At 34.3% G+C, this 27,854-nt stretch overlaps 1 long non-coding RNA gene across 2 annotated transcripts in view; it reads right to left on the bottom strand.

Annotated features, from left to right (window-relative positions):
* The window catches only part of LOC129219801 (uncharacterized), a 124,773-nt gene that overhangs the window by 5,086 nt on the left and 91,833 nt on the right, over positions 1–27,854 (bottom strand). The window contains exons 5-6 of one of the 2 annotated variants that reach the window (XR_008580438.1): positions 24,198–24,280; positions 6,484–6,556 (exon numbers count right to left, since the gene is read on the bottom strand). This is a non-coding gene — a long non-coding RNA (uncharacterized LOC129219801). Of the gene's footprint in view, positions 1–6,268; positions 6,557–24,197; positions 24,281–27,854 lie in introns of those variants that run through there. The other variant, XR_008580437.1, reaches the window with a different exon arrangement.

Here is a 27,854-nt window from a genome sequence, read left to right as displayed (position 1 = left end):
TCAAAGTTTTTAAATGAAAGTAAAAAGTACATGGCATAAGGTACTCTGGATGGCATAAGGTATGGAGTTTATGAGAAAGCATAAGGGGAGAATTTATGCACCACGCTGTATTTATAAATTACACCCCCCCCCTTAGATTTCAATTTCGTGGTATTTGAAAAAAAGGTGAGTCATTACCTGTTTCATAATAATGATGCTTATCACGAAAAACGTGATTCATCTTAATATTGAAATGCAATAAGAAGACGAACTCGAGATTTAAAAAAAAAAAAAAACCGCATGAAATGTTATGTAGCATAGTTATAGTTCGTTGCAATTTGTGAAATTATTCATCATCACGCCGATAGAAAAAAAAAAAAAAGTTTTAAAGATGTAAGGCATCAATTACATAATTTTCCCCCTTTTACTAAACATATATGCTTATTATTATCGGAATTTTTCTTCAGATGACATATTTATTACTGAATAAAAATAAGCAAAAAACTGAATAACTTTCAATTCATACTTATTCTAAATTTTAGTTCAACATATAATTTTTTGCACCGTTAACGCCTATAGTTGTAAGAGAGGGCTGCTAATAACAGACCTCCCCTACAAAAATAATAAACACACATCTGCTTCGTAACATCGAAAAAGCATCTCCAAATCGAGTTCCTTAGCAGAACAAATCGTGAGGACTATTTTCGCGCGCAAGTCCCATCGGCTGCATCAGAAAGAACCCAAAATGCTGACGTCTCGTTTAGTCTGGGTTGGAAATTTAGTCGAGGACATCACTAACAACTCCATTTCAGCTTGGTTAGCAGAAGCTCAAGACTGCGCTAACGCAAGTGACATTCGAGCTCTTGGAATTGAGTAACTTCTCGTCAAAGTAATTAATATGCATTTATGCACGCTTTTAATTGCATCCTATTACTGTCCGATAAAGCAGTCGAAAACATCTTATACAGTCGGATCCCGACTTACGCGAGGGATACGCTCCAAGACTCCTCGCGTAAGTCGAAATTTCGCGTTGTGGAACAGTGTTGTGTTTACGATTTTTTTATTAACATACCGAATCATTTTAGACATTTTAAACTATATATAACCGTTTTTTACATAAAGAGCTGAATACCGTAGTTTTAAAAAGCAGCATTATTCAACATAAAATACCGTTACGATGCACAAAATCAATGATCAATGGGAAAGAGAGACATAAAAATAAAACAGTACTATGGTACGTACAGTATCTAGTAATAATAAAGCACTGCTCTGTAAGAGTTACTACACAGATACAATAAGTTACATTTATAACTAAAAAAATGAAGATGATTTATGCTGCGCAATCTGATCGTCATTCTAATATATTTTTCAATACAGTAGCTTTGCATTTACTTTTATAACCTTTACATCTATGGTAACACCCCTCTTTATGGGTCTCTATTATCTACAATACAAGAGCAGATTCCAATTTCATATTGTTTGCATTTTGCTTAAACACTACTTTGCGAGCTTCATATTACATCTAAGGTCTGGACATACAGATTGCCTTTCTCTTGACTTTTAATTATACGTATGAAAAATTCACTCATACCTATTTGTCTAGCTACCTCGACCCATTTTCTAGTTGTTAAAGCGTATCAAGAATCTTTACCTTTGCTTAAATTGTGTCAGCTTTTGTCTTAACTTTCGCTTTTTGTTTTCATCTTCAAACTTTAGATGAAACAGCGTGCTTAGGTGCCACAATATTTCATCACGTTTTATATTTAGAATAAATAAATGAAAAATGAGGAGTGGTGATACATACACATTAATAAAGCTATGTTTATAGTGTAGTGTGTGGGAACTTGCGCAGTTAGTGATGCCGAAAGGATGAAAGTACATTCATGAAGTTAATGTTTAGATAACAACACCGACTGAACTAAAACTGACCTGAAAGAACTAAGTATGATCCAGATGATAGAAGTGAAAGTCGTTAACAAAATGTCAGTTGTTGTGGTGTCAGTAAAATGTAAATGTAAAAAATAAAAAGAACGATAAATTAACAAAACACAGCAGAGGTTAAAATTATACACAAATATATCCTCGGGGGGGGGGGGGATTTTAGTTTTTCCCATGGAAATGAACACATAAAACCCAGATGAAAGTTTTGCAACATAAGTGCACTTTTTGAACACTACACTAACAATTGAACGTGTGGTTTTTTTTTTACTTTAATGAGAGGCTATCTGCCTCCAGCTTGGTTTATGACTATTCCATACTGATCGAGTTCACATCAAGTACGAAACTGCAGTCTCTGGATTACATAACTGCTGTCGTTATTTTGAGTATGCTTCTTACGTTTGAAACTACATATCATAATAGAAAATTAAAATGTTGCATTTATTGAGCAATTGAGCTATGCACTGAAAATAAAAAAGAACTAAAACAGTTTCATTCTACATATCAGACTCAGGGTCGCCGTCAAAAGTTTTGGGAGGGGATAAAGGTGGATCTCTTATGCATTTTTAATTTCACTGAGAGACATATACTATTACATGTTCTAACAAGTGTTTAAAATTAAAACTTTGAATCTTGAGTTTATATTCAGGAGGAAAATAATTATTTTACCTGACAAATGTGAAATAATACACTAAACCGCCATGCTTTACACAATTCTTTACTATAACTACTGAAATGCATATCCAAATTTACATTTCCAAGCAATGTACTGTAAGTTAGAAACTATCGGAATCTCCAGTTGTCTAATTTGTTAACTATTTTATATGCTTTTTACAAAAGGTAGATACATAGTTTTAATGCAAGAAACGTTTTTGTCACAGAATTACACCTGTTAGTGCAAAAATCAATTATGTATTTCTTAAGAATCATTGAACAACTTCAAATCTGTTTTTGAGAAATCAGTTCCACTCCACCTCCCCCCCCCCCATCTTCCCTCAAATCAAGCAGCCTGCAGATATTTATTACCGATTCCTGATGAGACTTCCGGCGAGTAAATTAACGATTATTCCCTCTTCATTCGATTCCGCACACGAAATATCTCTCCGGGTTCCAATTTCCCGCCCATGTACTTGGTGCCCAACCATCGAACCTCATCGCCGTTCGCGTCGACTATCGAAACCACCAGAAATCAATACGTGTCCCACCTGGCCCTCGCCAAGACGGTCCATTTCTGCCGCTTGACCACTGATTATCAAGGTAAGGAGTGCCTGCCCAAACAAACCGAAGCAATCGAAGCATGCTACTCACGTCGGGAAAATCTAGAATGATCGAAATTCTAATTTCGCAGACGTTCGACAGAGAGAGAGAAAGAGAGGAGGAGACCTTTTCCCAATTACACATAATTGCACCTATAAGGAACATGGTCAGGGATAATGGAACGAAAATGAGCTACGGTAGCACAATAGAATAAGCCCCCGTATCGAGAATAAGTAAACTTTAACGAGGATCCCAGTCCTCTGCAATTTTATTTTGCATGTTTGTAAGCAATACGCTGACCTGCTGCATAAATGGGCAACACGCAATGGGTTGACTCTGTTCATAAAAAAAAATAATTTCTTTCTCTCTCTTTTTTTTATTGTTGTTAAGGTAAGCTCATAATCATTGAGGGCCATTTAATTTTCGACAAAAAATAAATAAAGATGACATCCTATCAAATTAGATAATTACGTATTTTTCACAATTATTTTGCCGAACATTAAAAAATTCTCGACTTCATCTAAAGGGTCAAAGATTCATTTATGTACAACGATGAGAGAAATTATTCAGGTTTATGAAACATATTTTAATATTAATAAATACTGACTGTGGTAGTGTTCAGAAAATTTTCCATGACAATTAAATTTATGACAAAAGTCTGCAATGATTCCAGCTGAAAGCCATGAAATTTGCCACTTTCAAGCTTTTAAATGCACAGAATAAATTGAAAGAAATTTTTTCTACCATTAAACTGAAACGATTTCACAACAACTGTTGGTTTCTAACCGGAATGGTACATCAATTCTAAGCACGGTATTGGCAAATACACTTAATTCAGACAGTAAGCTAACTGATAACTATTAAATTGCACTATTCGTTGGGGCAAATCAAACCTGACAGCGCATTTTTGCGCATTAGAAGTTCAAATTGGTTGTAATATTCCGCCAAGTATGTTTCGTGAACTTTGCGGCTTTTATTTCAGTGTCCGTATGCCCAATTAAAATTTATTGCACGAGAGAAAGAAAATTGAAAGAACCAAATGGATAGAGCAATTACGACCACCCCTCCTTTTACAATTTAGCAATCATTGAGGTGAATTAGAAGAAAATAAACAAAATTCAAGTGGAAACTGGAAAGCGGCAATATTTCTGCTTTTAAATGATTCTTTTAGTTTGAGGTTGCTCATTAAATGTCAACTTTTTTTCAATGCATTTTACTCCATTTCCTCTCTTTGTCAAATATCGCACTATATTATATAATCATACTGTTATAAGAGTTTTTATTTCAAATAAATTGTCAAACTTCGGACAACACCCATGGCCTCTCAAAGCGTGACATGATTTGTGGAGGACCTCTTTGCTCAACACCCTAAAGAATTAGGAACTTTTAATGTTCAACAGAAAGTGGACATCTTAAAATATAAGAGTTAATTTTTAGTATACCAACAAGGTTTTACTGCATTCTGGTTTAGTTTTTACTTTGTTTCAGAATACACATCCTAGCCTTGAAGCAAGTTTATTGTAAAAGCATCTTTTATTGTTTATTAAAATCGCATCAGCAAAAACATCTCGAAGTGCTCTAAAAAAGAGCAACTCAAGATCCTCAGTGAGCAATCTGATTAAAATTAGAACAAAAGAAAAAGGATCAGGATCCATTAGAAGAGAAGTTGCTTGCTGCGTAAATATTGGTTCACCTATTCACGAGTCATTAAGTTGCCATCAATTTCGATTCCCGTTTAAAAACACACACCAAGACGAGATGCACAAGTTCGGAAGTAATTAATCGAACCGAGGAAAAGGCCATCAGAATGCATTTTGACCCCATTCTGTGGACATCATTTTGCGCTTAAATCCTGAAGAAGACGAAGTGGATCGATTTTTTTAATGAAGTCCTTTGCCCAGAGACGACAAATGAGCTTTTCATTTCAGCCTTTCGTCAAAAATATTTCGCAGTAAACAAACACAGGACAAGTTCTGAAAGGTTTCGGATTAACGAAAGAGTCGGATTATCGGGGGTTTCACCTCTCAAATATGATTTACAGAACGTTTGTAGAAAAGGCAAAACTTAGCAACAGCGGCGCCATCTAGTATTACCATGCTAGAATACTTAAAAATCAAAGGTTGGGGGTTAAATATAGAACCCTAGAATTTGATCTATACATTACCAATTCTAGTGTATTACCCACGGTTATTCTATTTTTATGTTTCCTTGTATATTAAAGTACAAAAGGCATAAAAGGGAACCCGCCGTTTAACTCGACTAATTTGGGATTTCATATTGAAAGTAACACATAAAATAATTTTATTTGTTCGAAGTCATAGCTTTTAGTGTTACAACAAATAGGCTCGTATTCCATAAAAGCGATCCAAAATACGTAAAATTGCTCTTTCTAAATAAGTTACGTTTGGGGATTTTCCTACCTCTAACCTGGGAAAAAATCCTGGCTTGTGCTCGCACTTAGAAATATTATAAAATGTATTCTTTAATACAGCAAGCTTCAAGTTTACAAAATCAGAAACAGGTATTTTTAAAGATACTTTAAGTTCTCAATTTAAAGTTAGATATAGAAGTTAAAGCTAAGTTCCTAAAAAGCGACAGAAGTTTAAAATATAAGGTCATAAAAGTGAAATTTAATCAATAAAGACATCTGGAGGTGAACTCGACCACTTCGGGATTTTGTACTTAAAATAACCCGTAAAATAATTTCATTAGTACGAAGCCATAGGTTTTAGTGTCTCGATGAATAGGCGAATGTTCTAAACAAGCGAGGGCCTGGACACAAGATATGTAAATATGCTAGTCCTAATAAATTACTCAGGCTATAGATCGGGAGAGAGGGAGATTATTATATTGGCCAGTTGTATTGCTACTCCAATGTCCTAACTACACTAAGTAAATTGAACCTTAGATCCTCTCGAGGTGCGTTTCAATGTGTATTTAAAAAATGTGCATTTTTAATCAATTAAAGCACGAAAAGCTGCTAAAAATGATCGAGGTTTTTTTTTTAAATATTTTTTATTTATTTATTTATTTATTTTATTTATTTTTTTGACAGAAATAAAAAAAAAAGTAGAAATATCGTAAACTATTTTTTTTTTTTTTTTGTAATTGACGTTGGAGGGAGGAGGTGAGAGGAATAAACGTATATTTAAAATACTTTACAAACAAAATGTAGACAATTTGATTATACTCATCACTCAAACTTTATGATGAATTGGCACATTCCAAAATCTTTCATTACGAATTTCAGCTGAAATAAATTATCTTAAGCCGGAATAAATATCTACTAATATAAAAAGTCATAGTTACGCATGCTCAGTTCATTCTACAAATCCGATATCTGCCTGTGGGCTCTGCATTCAGCTAGTCATTGAAACAGCATCTGTAAAAACAGAGCAGTTATTGAACTGAAAAATGTTCAATTTGTTTAAATAATAATTATTTTATGAAACAAATACTTAAAAATAAAAACAAGATGCGTATTATATGTTATGAAAGACTTCACGTGATATCCGAAAGCCTTGAATAAATACTATCATTCAGAAAAGTCGCAATTTTTTAAAACAAATATGTTTACCCAATTTACTGGTCTATGAAACTTGGGAGTGGGGAGCAATGGCAAAAGGATTATCACACCTAACAGATGCTATAGATTCCGTTAACCGTCCTGAAATTTGGTATATTTTTTATAATACAGTAAACTTTCGATTATCGGCGGGTCTTTTCACGTTCTTTTAAAACTGTCATATTTTAAACTTATGATTGTGTTCTTATTGTTCGTTTTTACTTTTTACATACATTTTTTACATTCAATGTTACCGTTTTCAGGAAAATTTAAATGTATGTGTGAGGGTTATTCATATTTTTTTTAGCTATTTTATACATTAGTATCGTTTTTTACCTATTGTTCGGAATATCCTCGGTTTTCGCTATCTGCGGTTACCGTGCCACCCTAATCCGCGGATTTTTTTTTTTTTTTTTAATCGGGAGTTTACTGTACCATACTATATGATCGATCGCACGGATGTAAGTATGTATCGTAGTAGCCACTCTTTAATCCATCAAAGCCACATCATATTTTTTTTATATTCCTACCGTTTTGACATTTCATGCATGGTGTATTTAGAAATTTTGCACATTTCCGTTTGAATTTACTCTAGAATACTTATTTGTATGTCAAACAAACAGATTTATACAATCAACTGGGAATTTACTATCTCTCTATACAACAAAAGTAAAACTTGAAAAAACCTACTTATCTTTCATTTAAAGTACATTTGACCTTTCACTGCCAGGGGCGGGAATGGAACAGAACGTCCAAATCCAAAACGTCCAGGTCCAAAACGTTCAAAGGACAGAACATCCGAGAGACAGAACGTCCGACGGACAAAAGGTCAGCGGACAGAAAGTTTACATTTTTGGACAGCTAGGATATACGTCCAGTTTTCTGAGCAGGCTGGACAAAACATTCGGATTTAAAATTTTTCCTTTGTCTCAACTAATTTTGTTGAATTATTTGTGTAATAGGCCTTTTTAATAAAGAATGAGTCTGTATTGATCCCCCCCCCCCAGACACACACTGACAAGATGGAAGGCACCCCGAACTCCGATTTTCGGGAGGGTAGAAATTCTCAATTTGCCGAACAAGGAAATTCTTGTGAGGTTACAGTGACCTCTCATCGAGGCGAGCAATACAACCCAATTTATTTGTTTCCTCTTATTTTTCTACACATACTACAAATGTACAACTAAGTCATCCACGTCCAATTCACTTTGAATAAAACTTGGGATATGTTTTAAAATCAATCTTTAGTTCATCATTATAGATGAAATTTAAAAACTAAACTTTCTCAAGTCTCTTAAAAAGTTGAAAAAAAAATCAATTTCAATTCAAAACAATCTGATTAAAAATGTTTGAATTAAAAAGGTAGGCAAAAGAAAAAACACTGGTGGAGGGTTTTTTAAAATATTTTTTTTATTGCAAAAGCACTTGACATGCACTGGCTGAAGTAAGTAACAAGAGATATACTATTATAAAATTAAGCCAGTAAAATTTAGCCACCAAATTGGTGTAACATGAACATACCACCAGAGGTTTTACTACATGAGAAGTTGGTATATTTATTCAACTTTAAAGAACTGCCGAAATCAAGGACGGAAAAGTAGGACTTCTGCTTGTCAATTTGCTTGTCTCACAAGAAATGTTTCTTCCTTACAACATGCTTCCAGCTTCTGTGAAAAGGTAATTTTATTTTCTTATTTTCTCTCGCACACGAAAGCATAGAAGAGGAGGTGCACAGACAAACAAAAAGCAACAGATCTTTCAGTTCCATCAAGAATTTCAAAAGATACGGGTAAAATCTCATCACAGCTCTGAAACGCGGAAACCGAAGGTCAGTTTAAATACACCTTGAAACGCATTCATGTTGCTTTCACGCAGGGTCTTGCTTTCACGTCGCAGAGGGTTTTCCACGTCCAGTCACACACAAGAGAGCCCATCAAGATTTCGAAAAGATAGGATAATGAATAGGTTTAAGGATATGTTCCAACAAGAGAACCTGTTCCAATTGAAGCTGAATAGACCACACCAAGAAAAAGAAAGGCAGGGGAGACCCAGGGGTTGTTCCCTGTAGCCACACAGAAACTTGAAGATGCGATTCCGGCAGAGAAACTTTCTATCCTTTCAACGCGGAAGCAAGAAAACAAGTACAGTGTAACTTCGATTTAACGATATCCGATTAAACGATATCCTCAATTTAATGATACATTTCACTAGTCCAGATTTGACTGCATTCAATGTCTATGCTCCTCGATTTGACGATTTCCTTGATTTAACGATAACTTTTTCCTATCCCATGACAATCGCTCAATCGAGGTTGAATAACACAAGCAAAGACGCAAATAAGTCACGTTTAGTATCAGCATACATCAAACTCTATCAAATCTGGTCTTGGCGTAGAGAGGTACGAGAGGAAAAACTTAAGTTGAAGATTTTTCAAGTCCTAATTACCAGCTATGAAGTCCTCTTAAAAAGTAAAATTTATTACTAATACTTGATACGAGAAATTGAAAAATTTCCGAATCATAAGTTCACTTGAAAAAATTTGCTATCATTTCTAGTGATACCAATGACAAGTCAAATAAGATCCAAAAAAGATTGTTGACTAAAAGAAAGTCCAGCCCAAGACGGAAATCACAGATCAGAATTAAAGATCCTGTCTCGACACTGTCTTACTGTCAAGAATATGCTCAGTAGAAGTCTGAACACTAAGGCGCTTGTCATAATTCTTGCAGGGGTGACCCCCCCCCCCCCCAGGTGGAAACCCCTGGTTCTTGTCTTCGCTAAACGTGAGGCACTTTTGATATGTCCACATTAGAGACGTACCGAGTAGCACTTTGGCCGAGTAGCCGAGTACTGAGTACTCGGCATTCCACTACTCGGCCGAGTACCGAGTTACCGAGTACTCGGCCTTTCACCACTCGGCCGAGTTACCAAGTACCAATTATGTTTTAAGAACCACCCACACACGTGATGAATTTTGAACTTATTGGAATAGTAGTATAGACCTCCTGGTCCATATAATAGTTTTTAAAATAAATTCCTGCTGAAATTTAATTACGCATTACATAAACAGTTTTGTTTGTGTCAAAAATTTTACAAAAAAATTATTTTTAAAATTAAAAATAAATGAATAAAAGGTATGATTAATCAAGTTGGAATTAAAACAAATAACAATAAAATTCCTCTAATGCGGACACTAACAGGACAATTTTTTTTGTCCGCAATAGAGAGGTATCCGCAGGACAGGGGTTTAATGATGTTATTTGCATTGGAACTGGGGAATTAAAAATTGTCCGCATAAGAGGGGTGTCGGTTAGGAGGGGTTTCACTGTATACCAATCAGTTATAGTTCTAGTCCGCCAAACATACATTTTTTTCAAAAGCAGATAAAACAAATGTGCAGGAACACTGCAGACACGTGTTTCTGCCCCCCCCTCCCCCCGTTACAAGGAATGTCTTTTTCAGTGCATAACATGTGAGCTAAAGAATGTAAAGACATTTGACAAAAAAATCCAACTTTTGTCGGATGCCTTTAAATCCACGAGCTCCCATTTTGTGCATAGAAAAAGGAATTCCTTGTAACGCCAAAACACGTGTCTGCAGTGTTCCTGCACTGTGCTTTTAACGTTGTTTTATTTCCTTTAATTTTTTAAACAAAGGTATTTTTATATTTTTTATAACTAATTTTTGTTTGTAGCAAATATTCATTTTTAATACATAAATTCCATATTTTCTATACTTGCCTTTTTTTGCATAATTTTTTAAAAACAAATTTTATTAACTTTGGGGACATTAAAATAAAGATTTATTCCATTGAAGCATTACAAACTTCATTATTCTCAAAATTTAAATTTGACTTATAAATTTTAATAGTAAATGCTTGCAGAATATAATGGCTTGCTCTTTTTTTTAATATAAATTTTAGTATATGTCTTGGATAATATTCAATTTTTTGCAACTACTCGGTATTGGCCGAGTATCTGATCAGAATTTGGCCGAGTACCGTGTACTCGGCAAAGTGGCCGAGTATGCCGAGTACCGAGTAGTTACCGAGTACTCGGTACGTCTCTAGTCCACATGCAAGGCGAGAGAGGGCAGTTTGGGAGTGTGTAATATAGGACAGATACCACAGAATCTCGTCTACAGACAACTTTCTATAACAAATTTTCTTTCAGTAAAACGAGACGAGGTGAAAGAACCTTCTCGGGGGAGGGGATCTCGTCTTTGACAAAATTCAAGTAATCAGTGAAATACGTTAATAAAATAATTTCGACACATTAATTCATTCTCATTTTAAAATTAAAAAATCAGGAACTCCTCCACTGAGTTCGAACAATTAAGACAGTCCCTTTGCGGGAGACATTTTGTAATAAAAATTTGTAATGAATTACCATTCAATAATCTTTTCTTTTATACTTTTTTGTTTAAATTTCTTTTTCAACATCAACTTCAGCAAAATGGCACTAAACCTATATTATTTCTGTTGCCATGAATGAAAATAATTACCTACATACACTTAAATGACACTTAAAATAGATGAGAATCTTTTTATTTCCTTTCATTTGACTAAATTAATTATTTTTTCATGTAAAATTAACTTTTAACTATTTTCTTACATATCGTCCGATGCAAACAACAAGTTTTTAAAACATTACTTTCTTTTCACAAAATGAAGATTAAACCCAATGAAGTTTCAAGAGTAAAAGTTCTTAAGCTATCGGAGACGTTCAAAAACTAGGTTATGACATTCAAACTGAAATAGAATACAAATTCCGCCAAACCACAAACTGATCATTAGAATACTAAGTCAGAAAATTTTTCTCCAGAATTCAAGTGTATTTCACATTTGAAAGGCGGAAACGTATTATTTCGACACAAACTGAAAATTTAAACCCAATTTGCAATATTCTTACGAGTTCCCATACTTCAAGTAGTTTTCGAAACAAATATTTACTTCGCTGATTTAGCAGAAGAAAAATGCGCAGGTTTAAGTGCCGGATAAAATTTACCGTCAGACGCTACGAAATCGCTAGATTTAAATTCACTGGATTTATCACGCAGGAACGACATCAGACGTCAGTTAATTTCTTTATTTCATTTAAAAGCTTCATTAAAAGTTAGATGGCGAATAGATTAGCGATAAGAATGTTCGAGTTTTGCCATTTTGGTTCTCGTAATATGATAAGGGTTCATGCAAAATTGTTGTACAATTAACTTTAAAAGAATGACTACTGGTTGCGTTTGGAAGAAATCAAAATGGACAATTTTAAAACTATGTGGTTAAGTCTGAAATAAAAACAAAATGGACAACTTTAAAACTTATGCAATATACTTTTGAAGCATTATTTTTCATTTCTTCATTCGCGATTTTCAGATTAGAATTTTATATAAAAATTTTTTAACTTTGAGAAACAAAAAAATAACTGTTTGGCGTTTTAAGGAAATGAAATTAAAATTCATAATCTTGAGACACAGAGTCATTATTCGAGAGTAAAAAAATTAGCTTTAAGGACTAGATTACGGTTTTGAAATTTTGTACGTCGCACGACAAATTCATATAGTTCTCAAACAAACAGAAAGTTTCACGAAAAAATACAAACTTTTTTTTTTTTTTTTTTTGCCAAAATACGAATAAAATGGATAACTAATTTAAATAAAACAAAAATATTCAATGAATTACAGCAAATAGTGATTTTGAAACCCATCATCAAAAAGTCGCTAGATGTGGCAGTAGCAAAGCTGCAAGCTGTTAGAACTATAAAGTTAATACAAAATATTAAAAAATATATAACAATGGCTATTAACACGTGCTTTTATAACTAATAACTTTCCAACAACCATTTGCATTATAACAAGGCATGCACTGAATAGTGATATATGTAAATTAGTGCTAAACATTTCATCATTCAATATTAGTGTCTTATTTAGCTTTGGTAGCATGGTAGCAGAATTTTCATCAGCAGTTTGCGACGCCGATTGAAAATCTGAAAATTATAATTTATTTAATTAAAATTTTTAAAAACTGAAGTTACATCCCTTTGTTTCCCCCGGCTTCAATTGCAGAACAGCATAACACAGAAAAACAACAAAACCTTACATTGTTTTCTCAAAGGCGAGGGAGGGGGGGGGGGATAGACCGCCCTAAATAACGAGCCTTGTAGCCTTCATGCTTCAAGCATGTGACAGACCTGAGTTAGTTAGAAATGAGATAAGTTCGGCCGCTTTTACATGAAGTTGTTTTTTCTTTTTTTTACTCTTTCATTTTTGAACATCAGTTACATATTTTACATTTTAAGCCGAAATAGTAGCAGTTTCTTACAAAATAGTTTTTTCGTCTTATTTTAGGCTAAAATAGCCGTCATAGTCTGCAAATCTTCAAAATTGTCCTTTTTTTTAGTTACCAGTGGCAGCCCTATGCTTACAAAACTACAAAATTCATCTTAAATCTGATCCGAAATTCTAATTCAAACACACCATTTTACCCTTATTTCCTATGCGCAATTTTTGAACATTAAAACAAAACTAATTAAAAGCAAGACCAATTTTGAATCCTCAAAAGCTAAAAAATCAAAGACACTTCTGCCTTTTCCTCGCGCTTTAGAAGCCGTGAATAGTTCCATCAACAAAACAGAAACGTCGATGAGGAGAGAGAGAAAGAGAGAAAGCATCGAAGAAGAGCTGGAAGCGCATGCGCAAAATCAAGAAAAGTAGGTCAGGATGAGAACGGGATTTTTTTTTTACGCCTTTTGAGAACTAGTTCAGAATTGGAAGCGGTCTGGCTACCACCTCCTCCTCCGAAACACCATATGGGGGATTTTATTTATTTAATTCATTTTTTTTTCACACTTGATGGTAGTTATTGAACAACATGGGGAGGAATAACCCGTTAAAGAGAGAAAGAGCAGATTATTGCTGTTATTGCCCCTCGTTTCCAGTTCACCGACTTGGATGTTCTCGCTTTACCCCATTCGCCTTGGAATAATTGCTCGCTATTTTTTTTCTTATGTTGTTATTATTTTAAAAATATTTTTATTTCCTGACTTGTGAAATGATTCATTTTAAGAGATTTTCAATTGACACGTCTCCGAACATTGAGTGATGCGAGAAGTGCAACTGTAAGTTAGAAGTGATACTTTTGTTTTGAATTTCCATTTTTTCCCCTTTTGTTGATGCTGCAATGTATTTTCGAAATGTTTCTAAAAACGTTCTCAAACACAATTTCGATACTGCAGTCAACTTATTTTAATCCAATCGGACTAACATTCCAAGACTACGAATAAATTCGAAATGGTCACAATAGGGAAATATTTTACTTTAACGCCTTGCCTCTACAATAAGCGTATTTCACGCGTTGAAAAGTAGAAATATGCCACAAAAATGTTAGCCAAACAGGTTGTACTCTTTTTTTTTTCCTCTAAATTATAAGGTTTGAATGTTTCGCAATTTTTTTAGATCCAAAAAAAAATCAAATATGCTAAATTTTAAAAATCAAAATACTAAAACATGTCTGTTGTTTCTCTGCCCTCGTCCGTTTCATTAGTACAAAGTCTTTGTGAAACCAAGACCAACCACTATTATGGCCTTCTCTCCAAGGTTTTTGTGTGTTCCCAAAATGAATCCCCCCCCCTTAAATCGTCAAACAAGATTTTCAAGTCTCCATAAGCTGTATGAGGCAATCGGAGCTAAAACGGATCAAGCCCATTTCGACTAAATCCACTTTTTAGCTCTGAACGCCTAATTTATATAAGTAAACATTTCACCGCTGAAATCTTCGTTCAGAGCTAATAAAGTTAATCAAGTCGAATTGGACTTTATCAACCTTAACTCTGAATGCCTCATATCTCTAGTCACAACAAAGTGTCCCAATTGAAGATACCACGAGATCAAATTCATGTATAATCAGGGATGCGTCGTTCCTGATGACCCAACGAGTTTATAAGACCGATTTCTTTAAAATCAATGCCGCTGTACGGTCTCCAAAAATATACAAGGTCGCTCTTTTGAAAGGTGAACGATTTTGAGTTGGAACTACAGGGTGCGGAGAAAGTTCCCACAATTTTATTAGATGTTTCAATAGGCTGTAACTAACACATAATTCAACAAATCAACAAGTTAAAGCAATAAAAACTCTTTATTGAAACAATAATAGTAACATTAAACAAAAAAATTATAATAATTGTTCAAAATTGGCTCCCTGGGCTTCAATACATTTACGGAGCCGCCGTCTGAAATTGCCGACGATGCTCGCGCACGGTCGGCAGTCCCTCCAGTCTCCTTGTAGCGTTTCACAGTGTCATAGACTGTTTTACTCTTGAATCCAGTCGTTCGAATAATATCGGCTGTTTTCATTCCCTTTTTTCATTCCCATCTTGTGTAATTCAACGACAGTAACACGCACATTTTCACGATTCATAACTCACTAACTCAATGAACTAACAAAGAACAAATGATTAAACCTCAAATACTTTTAATGCCAACAAACAATATGTGCCAAATAAATCCCCAACATACGATTTTAACGCCAAAAAAAAAAACGTTTTAAACAAAATTGTGGGAACTTTTTCCTCACCCTGTACGTAATGAAGCACTACACTTTGTTGATATTGCCACACTTGGATTGTTTCTTCATTTTAACAGGAACAGTTTACTTTGCACTGGAAATACCTTTGTTTCAGATCGTTAGCTCGTTCATTTTCACTTTTATTAGTTTTAATTCTATATTACATATCTAAACATGTTGATAGTTGTTTCTCTTTTCAATTTTATAATAAAGCATTCGGCATCAGTTCTTCAGTTTTTCGTTGCCATCTGGTTTGCGCTGGTAAGTGAAGGAATTATGTTTTATGATTTTCATAGCCTATTGTCCGGAGTTTATAATTGAAATAGTAGTTAATAATTTTAAATGATTTATAATAGATAAATTGGAAAATTAAAAATATTAAATGAAAGAGTTTAATGTACAGGTTAAGAAAACGAACGATCGATCGATGGACATTGAAAAGAACGACATTCTCATATCTAGTGAATGTACAAATGTTGTATCTCCGTCAAGATAGAAAATTGAATGATTCAACTGCTTTTTTATGTAATCTATTATATTATGTCTACACAATCTAAGAGAAGCGGCTATAAAATTAAAAACATTCCAAATTTTCTGAAAAAAAAAAGAAACAAACAAAAAACAAACACAAACATAGGAGCACACGCAGAGTACGTTACAGTTGCAACATTAAATTCAGATGAAGTAATTAAATTTTGCACTTGTATCCTTAATTTCAAAAAAAAATAAATAAATAAATAAATAAATAAAAATACTTAAGCATCTGTTAACGGAAGGGTCATTTTGTCAAAAAAATTAAAAAATAAATAAATAAAACGATCTCTATTCTCTAAGGTCACGGATTGAAAAGGAAATCCTATTCAGATGAAAGTTTCACAGCCGACTGTGGATTCATTGTTCTGCGGCGAGGAAAATATTTGCGGTTTCTGCGGTTTCCGCTTCACAACCTCATAATAAGTAACAAGTGCAATTATTATGTGATTTTAAAAATTATACAGGCAATAAAAAAAGAAGGTTAAGATCCTGAAGTCAGTACGACTTTTAGATGACATTCTTGAGGTGTAAGTTATTCCTTAAACGTAGCTGTTAAAAAGGTTAAAACCAGCAAACCCTCTGTGGGATAGAAATTTTGATCAATATTTTTACTGAATTTAAAAGCTTAGGGGGATGAAGATAATCAGAGACCAAAAAAGTCATGCATAAAGTTCGGCACCACAAGTGTAAAGTTTTAGTTTTTGATTTTTTTTAATTATTTATTTATTTATTTTTCGCGGTACTGAGTTATTAACGTGTTAAACTTCGAAATAAAATGCAGTCATAGATATGGTTAATGAATTATGTGAATAATAAAAGCACCACCATTGTTTTATTTTCTTTTACCATAAAATTACATAGTTAGCGCTTTTAGCAGTATTGAACTGGATGTTCCAAGTCAAATTATTTTAAGGAAGACAAATTTAAAGTTTTCAGTTTACAAAATCACTCTAATAATGCTTTAACTGCCCAATGTTGTAGCGTAAAAAAAGAAAGTTGCTTTTTTAAAAGTTGCTGGCTTAAAAAAAGAAAGTTGCTGACTTTGACATATTTTCTCTCCCCCACCCCCAAACTCTTTAAAAAAAAAAAAAAAAAAAAAATGTTAAATTGAGGTAATTGATATAATGAATTAAAAATGTCATCAATTGATATACTGAATTCGTAAGATCTTGTTTACCACAAAAATTGAAATACCTTTTGAACAAACCAAGAAATTTTGGAGTCATCCTTACATTAAAAAAACAAAGGACGTTTAGGATAAGCGAACTAATTCCAAACCATACAGCTTATCAAAGTTGAAAGAAATAAATTAATTTACGTTGACAACACGCAGAAATGCTATTGGCTGACGAGACTACTCGAAACTAAAGACTACCTGCATTCAAAGTTTATTTCTTAACACAGTTCAAAAATGCAAGGCTTTAAAAATTAGGCTAATTAAAGCGATAAATTTATCCACTTTAAGCAGTATGACAACAACATGTGAATTTATTATAACACTCATCTCAAGAGCATTGCATTCTTTTACATACGGAAAAAAGTTATCTCAAGAAAAGAAAGTCATCCAAGAACGAAATTAATTTAAATAATCATTCTGTAGTTGTTGACCATCAATCAAAGATTTTAATTAGAAAATGCAACGTGCGTAATGAAAATTAAGGCAAATCCTTAATTAATCACCAATCATTAATGAACGAGAAAGCTATACGTTGGCGTCATCCGAATACTATCCAGTTATTAATCAAGAAAGTAACAAAAATGTAAAATGCCAGCTCTAGGAAGTAGTCACCATTTCTAGAAAAAGTACCAGGTTAATCGCAGCCTGAAGTTCTGACTCGCTTTCTAAACATGTTATAGAATAATTTCATTAGTATATAAGTTACACCGAATTCCAAACTTTAAAGAGATAATTATTTAATTAAAGGTATTGATTATGCGAAAAAAATTACATTTTTCCATCAGCCAAGGATTAGCTGATCAGAAAAGAGTTTATGATCTTAGATTAGTTTTAATTTGGTTGAGCATTTGTTTGTGCAGCTTTTCCGACAAGATGAGTGTTTATTTTTCGTTTCCACTTTGTCTTTTTAGCTATTTGAAAGATTAATTAGTTTTGTGCACAAAGAATTAGTACATAGGCATTCAACTTAATCATATACAATCCTTTTTCATTATATTTTTAATCTGTGACAAGGAATTCAAATCAATGCACCATTGAGAATTTATGCTTGAACTTTCGCTAACTATTTAAATGCCACAAGCTTGATGTAGAGAATGAATTTTTTTTTATTTTTATGCTTATAAAACATTTAAATGGAAACGAAAATAATATGTACGTCTAACGACATTTTTTTTTTTTTTTTACGATGGGACATACATGTATCCTGTGGTACATATGAGGTTCGAAGCTACAACTATTTTCCAAAATTTCATTTATTTATTATTTAATGCAGTAATATCTCAATAATTAATGATATTTTGTACATTAAATCGTTAGTTAAAAAGGTATGAGCGCAAATAGACGCACACACATGAAAGTACGCGATGCAGATGTATATTTAATTTGCAACGTTTAAAAAAAAGAAGAAAACTGCATTTATTGATTTGTATTTTTTTATATTAATCTTCACTAATAATAAAGCTGAAAGTCTGTCTGGATGTCAGGAGGATGTCTGGATCTCTGTGACGCGCAAAGCGTCTAGACTTTTCGGCCGATTTTCATGAAATTTGGTATAAAGTTAGTTTGCAGCATGGGGGTGTGCACCTCGAAGCGATTTTTCGAAAATTTGATGTGGTTCTTTTTCTATTCCAATTTTAAGAAAAAAACTATCATAAGATGGACGAGTAAATTACGAAATTATCATAACGTGGAACCGTAACATGGACACAAGCCAATTGGCGAAATACGAAAGTATCATAACGTGGAACCGTAACATGGGTACAAGCCAATTCGGCGAGAAAATTCACCATACATTATTTGTAGATATGCAGGCGAACCAAGACCTTTTAATTTTTCTATTACGAGCAAAACCGTGAGAGTACCACTAGTTGCTGATATTACGATTGATGTTAAAATAACATGAAAAGAAAAAAACACATTAATTATTTGTATTCGAACTTAAAAAAACAAATTTTGAACTTATGTTACACATATGAGGCTGTGAGAAGAAAGAGGATGTTAAGTGAAAATATTAAAAATTTGAAGATAGGTGAACCTCTCTTCTGTCTTAGAGCCAAAGATAGTACTAGTAGCTCTGGTAGTGCTGTTATATAGCATGATTTAGAAAAAAAAATTCAATGAAAGCCTACCGGAACCTTATCGTTAAACGCGTTTTACTCAAAACTTGAAAATGTCGACTTACATCCCTTTGCTTCTCACTGCCTCGTATGTTCCACGGTTCTCAAAGGGTTAAAATTTTCTTTGCTAATCTTCGTATGATAGTAAAATGCACGCATTTAATCACCTCGGTAGCTGGAATTAGTAAAACTTTAAAGTTACATATAAAAAATACACTAAATAGTCGATTAACCGAAAATTTAAAGAAATAAAATTTTAGACATCCAAATTTTTTCTATTGAATCTTCGAAATCCTACTTTTTCTACTGAACCTTCGAAATCCTACTTTTTCCACTGAACCTTCGAAATCCTACTTTTTCTACTAAACCTTCGAAATCCTACTTTTTCTACTGAACCTTCAAAATCCTACTTTTTCTACTGAACCTTCGAAATCCTACTTTTTCTACTAAACCTTCGAAATCCTACTTTTTCTACTAAACCTTCGAAATCCTACTTTTTCTACTAAACCTTCGAAATCCTACTTTTTCTACTAAACCTTCAAAATCCTATTTTTTCTACTGAATCTTCGAAATCCTACTTTTTCTACTGAATCTTCGAAATCCTACTTTTTCTACTGAACCTTCGAAATCCAACTTTTTCTACTGAACCTTCGAAATCCTACTTTTTCTACTAAACCTTCAAAATCCTACTTTTTCTACTAAACCTTCAAAATCCTACTTTTTCTACTATTTTATAAAGAGGTTCTTTCAAGCAGACGGCAAAATCAAAGGGTTCCCCAAAGCGTAAAAGGTTGGACATCCCTGACACAGAGCATATATTTCAAACTCGCTGCAATAGCCCTCTCTCTTTCGGCCAAGACTAACAGGTACAACCGCTAAAGGCTAAAAACTCGAACAGAAGCCTTCCTCTAGCCCAGCTATTAGGTTGCACACAAATCCCGAATTTATTATGATCAAATGATAATGTATGAGCAGGTGCAGAGAGCGCCACTAAATTACACTATTAGGCCTCGCGCCGCCGTGGAGGCAAAGGGCGAAACCCCGAGTAACTTGCGGTAAATATTTGCCGATCTTATGGGAAAAGAGCGTCCGAAAAAGGACCCATCGCAATTAAATGTGCCTGCCGAACCGGGATCGCAATTAAATTATCTCCAAGGACCTCTCGGCCCCTGCCTCCCCGCGTTTAATGAGAAACTGGGATTTATTATATTAGGTAAATTTTAAGTAAACGGCTGGGCCGAAGGAAAATCTCTTCTCAAATGCTCCATGGCCACAAAGCGGAGGCGACACCTAAATCACTCTCGTTTCTCTCCAATTTCGAGAGCCAACATATTGCTCCATAATGGTGGGAAAATCGTATTAGCTGCACAGGTGGGAAAAAGGTGGGATGAACTTCCTTTTATTAATGGCTTTTTAGCCTTATCTGACCAGATGGGGATGGACAGGTCCGCTATAAAGTTGGGGTCAAATTGTCGCGTTAAGTGGACAAACATTTGCGCCATCAAAAAGAATTCTCGCTCTTAGCGTCGAGGGAAACTTTAGATTTATTAATTACTAGTGGTATCCGCACGACTTTGCCCATAGTAGAAAATTAAAAGGTAATTTGGTTCACCTCTATATTTACAAATAATTGATGATGAATTTCTCGCCAATTCACTATGTTCATTTGCTTGCCCATGTTACGGTTCAACGTTATGATAATTTGGTAATTTACTCTTCCACGTTGTGATAATTTGCTCGGTAAAATGTTCTTAAAATTGGAATAATAAAGAACAAAATCGAATTTTCGAAAAATCACTTGGAGGCGCACACTTTCATGCTATAAACTAATTCTGTGCCAAATTTCATGAAAATCGGCCGAACGGTCTACGCTATGCGCGTCACAGAGATCCTGACAGACAGACAGATCCGGACAGAGATCCAGACAGAGCTTTCAGCTTTATTATTAGTAAAGATGATTTCGATGAAATTTGAAACATCACTAAACGTGAAAATAATTTGAAAACCTTCGATATCGAGTACATTAAAACGTATTTTTTTCACTTCCGAACTTCCAATATCAACAATATAGGGCCTTTCCACGAAAAAGACAACCCTTTGTCCCGCACGTGACGGTACATTCATTTCATTAAAAAGTAGCGATTTCAAAAGGGTAATGGCGAAATTTTTTGCGAAAGAAATCGCACATATTAACACATTGTAAAGCAGAAAAAATGTGTTCATTAATTTTTTAAAGTATTGTTTTAATGAAATATATGAGGCGTCACGTGCGGGACAAAAAACTTATTTTCCGTGGATTGGCTCTATAGAGGAGATCACCAAAACGCACAGGAAGCATATGCTTCCGCTTCCAAATTCCCCCCCCCCCCCCCGAAAAAAAAATACGTGTCATTTGGTTGATTTAGGTGTCCGATTTCTGCTAAAATGGTAAATAAGTAGCGAAATGTGCCTTAGCTTAAAGGCAGTAACTTACTGCTTAACAAACAAAATGAGTTTGACATCCCTACTATTTTATTGTCTACAAACTAATTAAGTGTGACTTATTTTCCTGAAGCAAGACGTGACTTAACCAAAATTAATGGAGCCTAAAAACTCTAGACGCATTTATGTTATAATTAAATTTCGTAAATGTGAAAAGGAAAATTCCGTTGCATATATTGTGGACTACATAGCACAAAAATTCCCCCCTTCTAATCTCATTCCACGTGCGCAGATAATTCAGTTCGAAATTATCTATGCATTCTTGAAAAAACAGCAACAAAATATTCCTCTCCATCTACGCAGTGCCATTAGAACTTCCTGAAAAATCCATCACTTGGTTGCCAATTCGAAAATCTTTTGCAAGAATTTATTCTTGAAAAACTTGCACTCAGCTATAGTCATCTCTTTTTAAAAGTTTGTAAACGTGACATGTTAAAGAACGTATCAAAAGGAATATGTTCCTCTCAAATGAAAAGTTCTTTCAAAATGTCATCAAGCTAAAACTAGGACACGATTAAAGACCATTAGTTCATCAATTTTTGAAAAGGTGTTCCTGCTACTTTGTACAAACATCTAGAGACAGGAATGTAACAAAATATGTCTCAAACTACTGTTTCAAAACATTGTTGGTCTGTTTATTTACATGCAAAATTGAAGATCAAGTACTTAAACATTTTTTTACACATATTTTTACACAATAGTTGAGTTCCAATGAGCAGAGGCTTAAATAATTCCATTTCTTAAAACAGGGGGAGGAAAGACGGTTTGCGTTGCCGATAACGATCATTTGTGATGTGTCAATCTTAGAATGTATCCTTTTCCAACACTAACATAAATGAGCTCCTCTAAGGTCCAGTGTCTTTGGAAAGTCTCCACCCGCAAATGCAAATTGGGAGGACAGACGTCACAAGCAAACTGTTTAAAAAGAGCAAGTTGCACTATGATTTTTTCAATTCGATTCTTCTTCTTTTCGTTGAGTTCAGTCCGCCGAGTCAAGCTGACTAACTGCTGGTTAGCAGTGAGCCACAACCAGATATTAGTCTGCACAATAATAGGAAGGATCAAGTCTTCAAAAAAGTGTCTTAAGTCAAATCAATCGATTGATACATACTTGCCAACTCTACTGTTTTAACGGGAGAATCCCGTTTTTTGCTTCCATCTCCCGATTTTCCGTTTTTTATGATTTTCTCTCGTTTTTGCACTTTTTTCAGTCAATCATCAAAAAGTTTCACTTTCTTGTCAATAAATGGCGCCTTTTTATTGTCTACCAATGTCAGGGAGTAAGAATTTTTCTAATTAATAACTCATTTTGTTAAAATTAATTTTTTGGAAGCTTACCACTTTGCATGTTCATCGAAACACGTGCTATGCCGAAAATTGCAGCAGATTTCAATCCTTTTGCATCTTGGAAATATTTTAATTATTTTGGAAGTTTCAAGTTATTTTAACATGAGCTACCCTATACCTACTTAATTTGTATCTTATTATAATTATATATTGATTTTTTTTTTTCGGATTTTAGTAATTAAATTTTTGTAGCTACTTTTTTTGGTAGAGACTGGGGAATGTACGAAACTTTAAGCAAATTCACTCCTTGTTTTTTTTTTGGTTTTTCCTTTGCAGTATATTTTTCTTGCTGCTACCAATTAGCTTACATCTGTGAAAAATCCCCATTACACTTTAAATTTAGTATTCATGTTATTTAAAAGCATAATTTAAAATTCTGTTAAGAAGATATGTCGCTGGTGAATCGTCTATATACCTCTAGTGGAATCTCCTGTTTTTCTTTCTTTGAAGGTTGGCAAGTATATGAAAATCAAATCACGAGGGAGGTAAACCACTTTTAAATTTATTTCATTCTATGTAATGACAAAAAGACTATTCTTATTATTTCTATATTTAGGTGTAGCCAATTCCATTCATTCAAAAGAAAGAATTAATATTGAATTCTTATGCAATTTTGTTTGCTAGCCAAGAAGTGGCACTGTAGATATTGTGAATTAAAATTTTTATTTTAATTTGAGATGTTCCCTGCTTCAATTTAAATGGTAACATAAATTAAAAGGACTTGCATCGAACAGCCTTTCACCAGAGCCAGACTATACAACTTGAACTTAGTTTTAGGCATTTTGAGCTCTATTCGCCAAAATTATCGGAGTTCCGTTCGGCAAAGTTTGGAGCTCCATTTATTTACTTGGGAATTTCCGCCTTCTCAAAATTTTGAGTTCGGGGCGCCCCTGAATACCCTACGCCATTACCTCAAAAAAAGGTAACAAGCTCAACTTATCAGACTCACGCTATAGCTCTCACCGAAAAGCTTACTACCCACAGCCTCTAGTTGCACACAAATTTCCTGCATCTTTAAATGATAAAACAGATAAGTTCATTGCAGAAATTATGACTTTTTTAATGCATTTTTCTTATTTCTCTTTGAATTACGTGAAAAAATCTTTTTTTTATATTTAGAATTTTTTTTTTTAAACAAATAAACAAAACATTTTTATTTGATAAATTCAGCTCTGGAATGTCAGCAAAACAAAAGCTAAGTTTTTTTTCCACAGTATAAGAGTGGACAAGAGAAACAATACGTACCGTTACAAACATGAAGTTATACGATGTTTTTGTCATTGGTTGTTTCATATTTGTTACTCTGCGGGAGATTGCGAAAATAATGCCTAGAAATGAGAAATATGAATAAATGAGAAACATCGCATAAGAATTAGCAACTAACTAAGAAATCAACAGACATCTTAAAAGTGCATATGATTAAAAACATTTTATGCCGTTTTCAACAAAAGTATTTTCATGCACGTTAGGTTTTGCAAAATGTATTACTGTAAAATCTCATTACAGTGAATACCAATACAATGAAATATCCCTTTCAACGAAATAATTTTCAATCCCGTTTTAATAGCAATTGCACTGCTTGTGTGTGAATTCTATTACAACGATGTTTTTACACGACGAACAAAATTTGCGTCCCTTTAACTGTAATTCTTTTTTCCCAATTAACAATCACAATGATCGCAAAAATATCAGTGTCCACATTTTATATGCTAAATTAAAATAATTCCCCTAATCAACATTCAGCACTCATACCAAGTATTTTTTAAACAATTAAAGTTTCTTTTTTTAATTAGGTTTTCAGAAGTTTATTCATGCAGGACTATATTTGAGGTAACAATATACATTATTCATAGAAGTGTGTCAGGGGGGAGTCAATGTGCAAACTAAGTCACTGAATTTTTTACGGTCTTTTTCACTTTTCTGGGGGGGGGGGGGGTCACGTGCGCACAAGTAGTCAATTGGGGGAAGCGAAAAAGCTAGTTCATGCATTTTCGAAAACTAAAACTAAAAATCGCGGAGTAAATAGGGCTTTAATTTAACGTGAGCTCACTTAAGCTGAGCTCCTGCACTTTTCTATTTTATGAAAGTTTTACATTTTAGACAAAATTCGGGCGATTTACCTGGGAAAAAAAAGCTATGGGGATTGAAGGGCGCCCGCACTTCTCTTGTTATATAGTAAGCCCTGGATGGATTACATGTTTTGTGAAGGTCGGCACCTTAGAAATGGTACCGTTAGAGATGCAAAGCCATGCTACATCTGCATTCCAAAATTTGATTAGCCTTTTTAAAACTCGGACATATTCGGATAGCTCATGACATTACCTGCATTCAATTTTGAATCTAAAAGTTGCTTTCAAAGAAAAAAAAAAGTACATTTTTGAAGGAATGCTTTTTTATTTACTTTTTTATTCTTATTATTTTGCTAATAATAAAGATTTTGACATCTCGGCAACATAGAAAATACATATTTTAAAAATTATTTGTTTTCGATAATTTACAAAATAAATTTTAACTTGGGAGACACATACGCCTCATGCTTCTTAAAACTTGAAATTCATACCAGACATATGTCTGGTTTCCTCACTCGACTCAGTGGGTTTACAGAAATAAAAAAAGCACACGGTTACCAGGGCGAAACATTATCATAAGAAAGCTCTTCGCAAGATACAAAAATCTATCCGTGCGGCACAAATCGTATTTCTGAGTTTGCAACGCAGCAAATAACCTTTTCTACTCGAAATGCGTACGAAGAATTGACGAGTTCAGACAACGGAAAAGAAAAGAGGGACATAAAATAAATGAGGGGGCCGGTGTGATAATTCCTCGCGCTAGACTCAAAACTCACGGAAAAACAGAAAATTCATGGGTCTAGGATTGCATTTCCTGTCCGTGCACACTGGCAGAGGTGGGAAATCATGTGCTGTGCATGCAAATGAGTTCCGTGGAACGTTGCTAGGCCTAACCGGAATTCTGCAGTCAACAGGTTGGCTGAGAATGGGATATAATTCAGTTTTAGGTTCAAGTCGGGCCCATTATTTATTATTATTAATTGTCGGGAAGCACGTGAGACAGAAATGAAAAGAAAGGTAATTTAAAACACGGATTACAACGCCTCCTGCCGACGAACGTGGCTAATGCGTGTAAGTCTTTCGGGATGGAATGAGGTTAATTCAATACATTTATTAAGCCTTTCTGTTCGCCAATGGGCAGCCCTTTTTTCCCTGTCTGTCATTTCGGAACGGATTGGCCACAGGTGGTTTGAAAAAAAAAGTGTTTTTTTTCGTGGTTAAATGTGATTACATTGGTGCAAGACTTCGGTCCTAAAAGTGCACAAACCCCGTCATTTTGAGATATGTTTTGCCTATCGAGGGAACATCTTTTACCTAAGCAGAATTTTAAAAGCTAGGCCTTAAGATCACGGCCCGGTTAAGATATTTGTGGACCCTTGGTCAAATGCTTTTTCGGGTGCCCACCATATAGTCAAACCTTGCAGTTGGTAAAAACAATTTCAGTCATTTGGAGGCCTCGGCCTGGTTTTCCTATTCGGCAATCAGCCCCTGCTTAAGATTCTGAACTCACCCCAGAGGCGTAGCAAAAAAATATACCAGGGGTGGTTTTGTCAGCATGTCTTAAAAGTGGGTAATCAAAAACGGAATTGAAAACTGCCATTTCAAACTATATGTAACTTTGGATACATTCAACTTAAAAAGAGAAATTTATATCGGACCAGAGGAGAAAAAAACTTTCAAGAAATGTGGTGGAAAACATGTGTGAAGAAAAAAAACTTGGTCATATCTAGTAAAAGAATGTTTCAAAATAAAAGGTGTATTTAAAAATAAAAAAGAAGAGTACACAGGAGGCAGTTCCATCCTTATTATACGTTCAAAAAGAAAGTGCAGTGAAGAAAATGTTTCGTCTGCTATATTGATTGCAAAATCCGGCAGAAAAGACGGAGTGTAGCGGCGGCGTCAACTCATAAGACCCTTGCGGTTAAATTTAATAAAAGTGAGGACTGCAGGTGGAAATATGAGATATCCACAAAATGATAGGGCGCTCCAGCAAACGTCAAGTTTTTGCAGAACTTCCCACTCATATTTTTCTGAAAGATAAGATTACAGTTTACGAGCCTCTTGCGAAGCATGCATCAAGCGCAAGTGATAACGGTGACCATTTGTGACAGTAAGTAGGCTGCAGGGGGTCATCAAGGATTAATTGCAATTTTCCGCACTCGTGTCAGTGGCGAGCCTGCTTTGTTTTCCTGCGGAACAACTAAACTCGAGTTTCATCCACAAATCGAAATCTCGTTTCTTGTTACTTTAGACTGGTTTCCGAAAATCTTTTTCAGACTATCCTTTCTTTTGAAAAAAATCTAAACTTAGTGTAGTAGGTTGAACAGACTTAGAGCGAGAAAATTACGTTAGTAGAAGGTCATCGAATAGCGTCACTACGGGAGGGAGAAGGGGTTTCAACCCTTGAGAACACTCAAAGTGAATTTAAGAGTTTATAAAAAAAAAAAAATACTTTAATTTCGAAAATTCCTCTCAATTATATGAGGCTATGCGAGTAACAAGGACAAACTCGGAAATCATATTTAACGTCTAGTTCGCCCTTGTTGCACGCATAGCCTCATGTGTCTTAAATTATACTAAATCTATCAAATTTCAACGAAAATTGAGCACAATATTTACCGAGGAGAGGGTGGCATTTGTTTCTGAAAATCGGACAAACTTTGTTTATTATAAAACATTTTTTTTTCTTTTTTTCCGGTGAAGGGTGGGGTTACATCACAAATTACCGCATCAAGTGGCACCCGTGCTAGAAACAACACTTTCACTCCATCGCTTGCGTTCAGAGACAACTTTTTCTTTTTTTACCATATATACAAGTTTTAACATTTTAAAA

Source organism: Uloborus diversus, chromosome 4, assembly GCF_026930045.1.
Source record: "Uloborus diversus isolate 005 chromosome 4, Udiv.v.3.1, whole genome shotgun sequence".
Classification (NCBI taxonomy): Eukaryota; Metazoa; Arthropoda; class Arachnida; order Araneae; family Uloboridae; genus Uloborus; species Uloborus diversus.
Note: the sequence above shows the minus strand (reverse complement) of the source record. Positions and strands in the feature narration are given on the sequence as shown.